The sequence below is a fragment of the Salvia splendens genome, chromosome 7, assembly GCF_004379255.2.
Source record: "Salvia splendens isolate huo1 chromosome 7, SspV2, whole genome shotgun sequence".
In the NCBI taxonomy this organism is placed as follows: domain Eukaryota; kingdom Viridiplantae; phylum Streptophyta; class Magnoliopsida; order Lamiales; family Lamiaceae; genus Salvia; species Salvia splendens.
This window is the reverse complement of record NC_056038.1, coordinates 24,276,293-24,285,001: the sequence shown is the minus strand read 5'-3', so window position 1 is coordinate 24,285,001 and position 8,709 is coordinate 24,276,293. Positions and strand designations below refer to the sequence as shown.

The 8,709-nt window shown below is 32.5% G+C and overlaps 1 long non-coding RNA gene across 1 annotated transcript; it reads right to left on the bottom strand.

Annotated features, from left to right (window-relative positions):
* Positions 1-4,661: 4,661 nt before the first annotated feature.
* Positions 4,662-8,110, bottom strand: LOC121741044. The gene is made up of 3 exons (XR_006037756.1): positions 7,625-8,110; positions 6,516-6,615; positions 4,662-4,902 (listed from the first exon to the last, which is right to left on the bottom strand). It is a non-coding gene; the product is annotated as an uncharacterized LOC121741044 (long non-coding RNA).
* Between the last annotated feature and the right edge of the window lie 599 nt (positions 8,111-8,709).

Here is an 8,709-nt window from a genome sequence, read left to right as displayed (position 1 = left end):
ATCCTGGTTAATTTTTTATTTAGTTTTATTACAACCTCGTGAGATCTTGGGTTCTGCAACAGGCTGTTAAAAGTGACAAGAAATTTTGGCTTTTCTTCCGACATGAAACATGGAAAGAATGTGTTGTTCTTGCTGTAACTTCTCCTAGTTTTTTTTTATTAAAATTTAATTATTGGCAGTCAAACTTGACGAAATTTCTCATGTGGCCGTTTCTTTATTTTATAACGTGGACGAATTTACCTAGATTTAGTAACTTTTTCACTGCAAGATTATGACACAAAATCAGTCCAGTAAAGGCAGGAAGTTGTGTAAGAGTGTGGTTGTGTTTAACTTTAATTTCAGTTATGGGTGGTTTTGTGACATTAATATAAGCCACAGGTCAATAATATAAGAATGATGTACATGAAGTTTAGGAAAGTGATAAATATTCATAATTTATTACTATTAGATAACAGATATTCTATCGGGCTAAATGTCTCACATTGACTTAACACAAATTTAACAAATTAAGAAATGTAAAAAAAAGATGTATGAAACAAGCAGCAAAATATGAATTATACTATTATAATTCATTTATAAAAACTGTGATTAAAAAAATTACTGAATGTCGATCTTTTACTAAACTAATAAGAATAAAATGAAATATTTAATGATGTACACATCAAAATGGTATATACTATTATTTAATAGCCGGAGAAATATTAACTACGTCGAAATTGTAAAAATAGAACTCGCACAGTCAGATATGGTTGTCAAATAGTACTAATCATGATTATAGTTACAGGTTAATTAAAATTTCAATCAAGATTCCATCATTTTGACATGGGATCCTTTAATTAGACTTTGTTAATCAAAATGATAAGCACACTCTCCTTCCTATGTTATTCGTACTTTTCTTTTTAGGTAGTAAACTCGGGATTTATTTTTTATATAATTGAATTAGTATTTTAAGTTTAATTCTCCTTCCTATGTTATTCGTACTTTTCTTTTTAGGTAGTAAACTCGGGATTTATTTTTTATATAATTGAATTAGTATTTTAAGTTTAATGAAAAGTCATTTAATAAGGGAATACTTAATAAATAATCATATATTAATTAAATATCGTAATTCTTAATTAAAATAGAAATAGTGTAAGTAGTTTGGGACGAGCGAAACAGAAAAGTGCGAGTAATATGAGCCGGAGGGAGTATATAATTGCTGTAATGCAAGATGTGTCTCATATTTTGATGGAAATTAAGGAATAGCAATGGAACATATGCAAAAATAATTTGTGCAGATGATGCAGCTTCCTAGAATGACAAAGATCCTACTTAAGTGCAGACAAGAAGAACAAATTTCCCCCAATAAAAAAGAAGGAACAAGGAAAAATGAAGGTTGGTTATTGATCAAGTTGGAATAAAAGCATAAAATTCCTGAATTTCACATGCAAACATGTGAGAAGAGATTAAAATAAAAAGAGTGGAGTGTCACTAATTTGGCTAACCAAAGTGGGAGAATCATGGATACCATGTGAATTTACATCCCCTCCTCAGTATTATTGTTCACTATTAGTGAATGCTTGTGCTTGTGTATGTCTGAGAGAGAGAAAGGTTGGAGAATTGAGTCTAAATCATTCATTCTCTCTCTAGTTCTTATGTTTTTCTATATACTCCCTCCATTTTCAAATAATAATTTTCTTTTTATTATTTTAGTTGGTCCCATAAAATTAGTCTACTTTTCGTAAGTTCATATTAATTATTATGACAATAACATTTGTTTTTGTGAAATCATGTTGATAGCATTTAATAATGGTAATTAATTAAACACAAAATATATAAGGAGGGTATCATATTTGGATGAGGGATGTTGCACATGCATGTGTGGGGCCCTTTAGTTCGTATATTAACCCAATGAATGTAATTATATCAACGTATATAATATTTGGAGTTGATTAAATAAATTATTATTATTACTTTATTATTAATGGGGGATTAAATGGCTTTTGTGACCCACAGGGAGACTGTGACTATTGGTACACATCAAAAGAGGTCTTGATTTGAAACAAATTTAAAACAATGATTTAACTAAAAACACTGGCTAGCTATCCGAACTCACTTTCATTTTCTGAAATTTTGAAGTTGAATGAATGAATGATTATCATAATAATGTTTTCTCCCTTAATCGACAGCCGGAGCAATATAGAACCCTGGGCTTACAATCTACAGGTACTCCATTGAAAATACAGATTTGAAAGCAATAAAAATAGAAAATAGTTTAGTAAATATACCCATTTTAAGATCTATAAGTTATATGTCTATGGCGAGTTAATCACGAGTTTTTTAATGTAACAAAAAATGCTAAAAGTCATATATTTAAAGCAAGCCAATGATCTAACAGTAAAAAATAGCAAAATTGACAAAATACAACAACAAAGAAAGAATGAGTGGGAGTGTTGAAACCTTCTTGGACTACAAAGTTAGTCTAGAGAAACAAGTCTAGACCATGATTTAAGAAAGACTCTCGGGTTTCGAGCTGAAAAGAAATGCTTTGGTGTCACTCTGTCACAACCGCACTTTACTAAGGATAGCAAAGCTCGATAATCCATGACTAAGGGTGGGAATTAAGACGAGGGGGTAGAAATGAGGAAGGATAAATTGATGATCATGCAGTTTGTTGAAATCGTGTTGGGTCAATGGACTTTAACCAATAATAAATGTGACCAGATATTTAATTTTGTAAAATTAAATGCAACATCGTCGGTCTACTTTTGGAGTAGATGACCGTGGTATATTCATTTTCTGTAAACCAATTCCCAGTGAGTGAGAAATTATGAATTAAAGTTTGTCACAATTGTGAGCTATAAATGAGCTATGAGATAAAACAAGAAGCTTAATTAAGAGTGTTAATTATCCCACAATGGAGAGAACCTTATTAAACATGTACTCCCTCCGCCATTAGGAGTCTCATTTCTTGGTGGCATGAGTTTTAAGAAATGTTAAGAAAAGTGGATGAAAAAAGTTAGTAGAATATGAGTCCCACATACATATATATATATATATATATATATATATATATATATATATATATATATATATATATGGATGTATTCATTTCCTTTTTGTATCTTTTGTTCTATTGTTCTTTTTAATCTCAGCCCCATGATTTTGTCATCCGACGGTTAGATTGATGCCACTTGTCATTTAATAATGCAGATTTTTAGTTGAATAATGCACACCGACTAATAATGCACCATTATAGTGTAATAATGCAGATCATCACAACCATCCAATTCAAGGATCCATGTGATTAAAAAGAAGCTTGGACTGAAAAGCTGCGAAGTACCTTAACACACCTATATATATATATATATATATATATATAGGGTCCTGTTAGGTTGAGATTATTTAGCTAAATTGAGAAATGAGATGCAATATCAGCCACTAATCCACAAGATTAACTAAATGTCAATAGCTATCACATTATGTCAACACGGGGGTATAAGTGTCATTTCGTGTTTTAATGTATCGGATTGTTGACATGGCTTGTATGTCTAGTTGACATGACTTATAATTGTTGTTGACATGGTTTCTATGTGCAGTTGACATGATTGTACGTGTAATTGACATAGCTTGTAACACAGTTGACATGGCTTGTATGTGTAGTTGACACGATATGTACCGTAGTTGACATGACATGTATGTGCCATTGACACGATATGCACCATAGTTGTCATAGTGTCACCGGCTTATATATCAAATGCCAACAACTTATAGTAAAATGTATCAGTTTGTATATCAAATGTCAAAAGCTTGTATATATTGTCAACAACTCAAAAACAATTATTGTAATTAAAAAATAACAACTATTTGACTTAATCTTCTCTAAGCATCATAGTATACAACTATGCAATAGCTTAATTGATAATTCCATAACAGAAACGGAGACGGAGTCGGAGGAGATTGACTCACCGGAGGTGGAGCGGCTGAGGGAGGATCTGTTGGACGGAATCGACGAGGATTCCGATCTCTGCACTTCCATCCACGACCTCGACTCGTTCATGAAGAGTTTCGAGGAGGAAATCACTACATCTCCCACTTCCAGTCACGGATCCGGAGCGGCTGAGGAAAGAATCGTCGAATCGGCGTCGGATTGCGGCGAATCCGAAGAGGTTGAGGAAGGAATCGTCGAATTGGTGTCGCATTCCGGCGAATCGTGGCCGGATCTAGGCTATCTGCTCGAGGCGTCGGACGACGAGCTAGGGATTCCACCTCCGGCGGCGTCTCCAGCGAGGAAGGAGCTGGTGACGGGGTGAGGAGGAGCGCTGCCGTGATTTGAGGCGGAGAATCAGCGAGAAGGGTCGGAAAAGAGTGGGGGATGAGATGAGCAAAAGGTGGAGGCGTAAGGGAAGAAGAATGGGAGGGGAGAAGTTAGTTTTCATTTGTTTTCAACTAAATTTACCATTATACCCTTTCATAATAAATTAATCTAAAAATATTTTTTTGTGGCAAAATCTGGACCACTCATTTAATAAAAATGAGTGGCTGATGTTGCATCTCATTTCTCAATTAGCCTAAAAAATCTCAATTGATCATGGACCTATATATATATATATAGGGTTGCGTTAGTGTGCTAACTAATTTACAGTAATAACTAATAACTTTAAATTCTGTGTAACACCCCTTAACCGGTAGGTAAACCCACCGAATAAGTGATGTCACGTTTCAGTATCGAAAACCCGTGCTGAAATTTTCCTTTTTTCTTTTTAGCTTAAAAGCACAATTAAAAACTTAACATTTATCCAACGGAAGATTAAAGATTAAACTATTACACAACATGCCACGACTACTAAACCAAGTTGACCACCAGTGACTCACCAAAGATGCAAAGCTGCGCAACACCACTGACATAAGATCAACTCCAACCTGCAGGGGGGGAAAAGAGGGGGAGTGAGCTCGAAAGCCCAGTAGCAATATCCAAACTACAGAATCCGACCCTCTCAGCTAAGACAATAGTAACTACATTATTTCCTTTTTAATCTTTTGCTGGTTTTCATTTTAATTTCACAAATTTCCAAAAATTACTTACAATATCACTATATCAAACTTATATGGATTTTCATCATACAACCTTTTCATATATTCTTACTTATGTCTCTTCAGATATTTCACATATCGTCATATATTATCTCGTATCACATTTTTCTCCTTTTATCATTTATTTTCATATACTATTTTTCTGTGTTAATTACCCCGAGCGGGGACCGATCAACATAATATATCATTTCTTCCGCTTGAGGTCCGATCAACAATCATATCATATATCATATTTCACAAATCACATATCACATATCACAGATCCTTATTCTCACGTCATCAGATATTATTTTATCCATCACATATTATTATTCACAATTCATCAGATATTATTTTATCTTGTCTTATAAATATCACAGATCACAAATTACAGATCCTTTATTCAGAAGTCGTCAGATATTATTTTATCTTATCTTATTAAATATCACAGATCACATATTACAGATTCTTTATTCAGAAGTCATCAGATATTATTTCATCTTATCTTATTATATTATCACATATAACAGAACTTTATTCACCAGTCATCAGATATTATTTTATACGTAACAGATTACATATTCTTATTCAGAAGTCATCAGATATTATTTTATATTATCTTATCATATAACCCCTATATCTGCTTGGTTTCAGGTAGGGTACACGGACCAGATCAGAAACAGAATCAGATGCAGACACGGATTTTGTCCTCGAGAGGACTCCACACAGACCACCCATAGGGTGCATATCAGATAATCAGACCACCCATGAGGGTGCAGACAGATAATTCAGACCACCCATTAGGGTGCAGACAGATAATCAGACCACCCATGAGGGTGCAGATCAGACAGATCAGATAGGGGCCCATCAGATAACAGACGATCCTCGCTTCGGTTATCCAGAAGACGAGTGATCACATATAATGCAGCGCTGCTGTCCTATGGCATGCCAATTGTACCCAACACGTATGACCAAGCAAACGGGACGTTTTATTTCATATTCTTATTTCAAATCTCTTTTCTCTCACATTTATTCCATTTCCAAAAATCACTTCAGATAATCGTTCTTATCGAATTCACAGACATTCTAAACTTTTAGTATATGCTTTTATAACTTTTATATAATATTCTCTTGTTTCATTTTATTCAGGCTCTACTTATCAGATAACTTCTTTTTCATATACATTCAGATATCTTTTCATAATCTATTCATACATATATCACACTATTCAGATCTTCATAATTTATTACATTTCATTGCATATCATATCCAATGTCTTTTATTTATTCGTACCATTTTTTCGCAGATCATTCATATCAAAATGAATTAGTATCATAATAATCCACATATTAAACCATAAAAATATTTAAGCATATTATTTAATTAACATCTCACATATAATCACATTATAGCACACATCATCTCAGCCAAAGGAATCAAAAACCATAGAGATGATACGCTACCTCACAGGCTTATGAATATAAGCCTATTTCACCTTCCTACCCTTCGCTATCTTCTAGGTCCATTCCTTTTGTGTTCAAAACACGCTATAGGCTCCTTCGCCTTTATGCATAATATAAATAGCATAGCAATCAATAACTCATATTTACCCACTGATCATGTTTTCATCATTAAATCATCTAAATAAATTAATTTGCTATATTAACTTAATATCTTCTTATTCTTTAACTTTCTAATATAACAACTGCATTGGACTGATTCGTCATAAAACTTCTATATTCATACGGAAGGATTTAGAGACTTACCCTAATATTTTTAAATACTCAATGAAGTCTGGTTTATAATCCAATAAAATTCATTCAAAGATTCCTAATAGTTTAAGAGATATTCTCGTTTTCCCACAGACTACCAAAAATCAGACCATTTCCGGCAGCAGTTTCTAAACAATTTTTATAAATGATATTTTTACTCTTTAATTCGTCATAAAATTTAGAGAATAACTACACACCTTATAGTTAATTTAAAAATTATGAAATTAAGTTTTCATCGACCTTAAATGCCCTGAATATTTCGGATAACACATACCAATATATGACAAAGTACCAGAATTTTGACAGTTCGTAGCTGTATTGTTATAACAATTTATACACATAGTAAAAGAACTCCTAAATTCTCCATAAAATTCAGGGATCCTCTAGACTCATCATAGTTATTATAGAAATTGTTAAACCAAAGTTTCCACTATTCTACTCATGCCAAACAATTCAGAACACGTCACTGAAAAATAGGGGATTAAACCTTGATGATCCAATTCTATTTCAATTCATATTTAATCATAAATTTCATCTAACTTGAGCATCTAACTACTAAAACCACAAACCCTAAGGTGTATTTTCAATCTCAACATCAAGTTCATACCATGGCAATTTAACTTTGAAATTATCCATCAAAACGTGGCATACGGCGTCTATACGCTACGTATTCGACAATTAATCGAACATAAAACCATTTATGCACCAACACCTATGGAGCTAGAAATTTTCAAATTTCCAACCTTAATATATATATAGAATTTCATGCTATAAAAATAGTATAGGAAGAAAGACCTTACTTGATTTCTTAACGTTTACGCGATTACATGTTCGATTCGCCGATAAACTTAAGAAAATGTGAGAGGAAATAGCCATGGTGATTTGAGAGAGGTGGCTGCCGATTTTTTTGTAGAGGAGAAGAATGAGGAAGAAAGATGATATCTCATGTTTTTAGTCTCCCAACATTAGTATTTTTCCATGGATAAAAATGGAGACATTTGGCAACATTTAGTTAAACTACTTGTAAAGCCTTGTCTCTAGACTTCTCTCTAATATTTAAAATAAAATTTGCAGCCATTTCATTCCTAGTTGATGAGTAAAAATCGGCACATTCCAAATAAAGAGAAAGAATTGATTTAATTAATGTAAAAAGACCGAAATGCCCTTCTATCGAATTCTCTATACGAACATCGATTAAATTTTAATTTCTTGCACAATATTACTTATATTATACTTCTTTTGATCTCTAGATTCTATATAAATTATTTTCCAATGGAAATTCCTAATATTTCTCGGCAAATTCGTCGAAAAACTTTAATCGGCGACTTTTCTAAAAAACGTACTAAAATTCATAAAAACTCAATTCTTTGCTCACATATCTTTTCTAACACTTATTTAAGACTTGTATTTCAGTATTCCATGATTTATCGAATTATCAGAATTTATTTTGTTATTTATTTCGAATTATTCGCCGAAAACCCTAATTTCGACAATTTACAGCACCGGAAATTCACTTTTTCGTCTAAGGTGGGTTTTGGGGCATTACATTCTGTGTATTAAAATTATCAACACAAAGACAAAATTATATCAATACAACATGTAAATTTAAATATCAATACAAAGACATAATTTATCAACACAAGAAAGATTGATAAATTTATGTCTTTGTGTTGATATTTTTAACATACAAAATTGATATTTAGTTATTAGTTATTACTGTAAAAAGTTAGTATTTGATCTCACACACACACATACACACACACACACAAACACACACACACACACACACACACACACACACACACATATATATATATATAAGTTTTAAATGAAAGGTGAATGGAATGACTTAGTGGAATGTGAGACCCTATTACCATTTATAGTA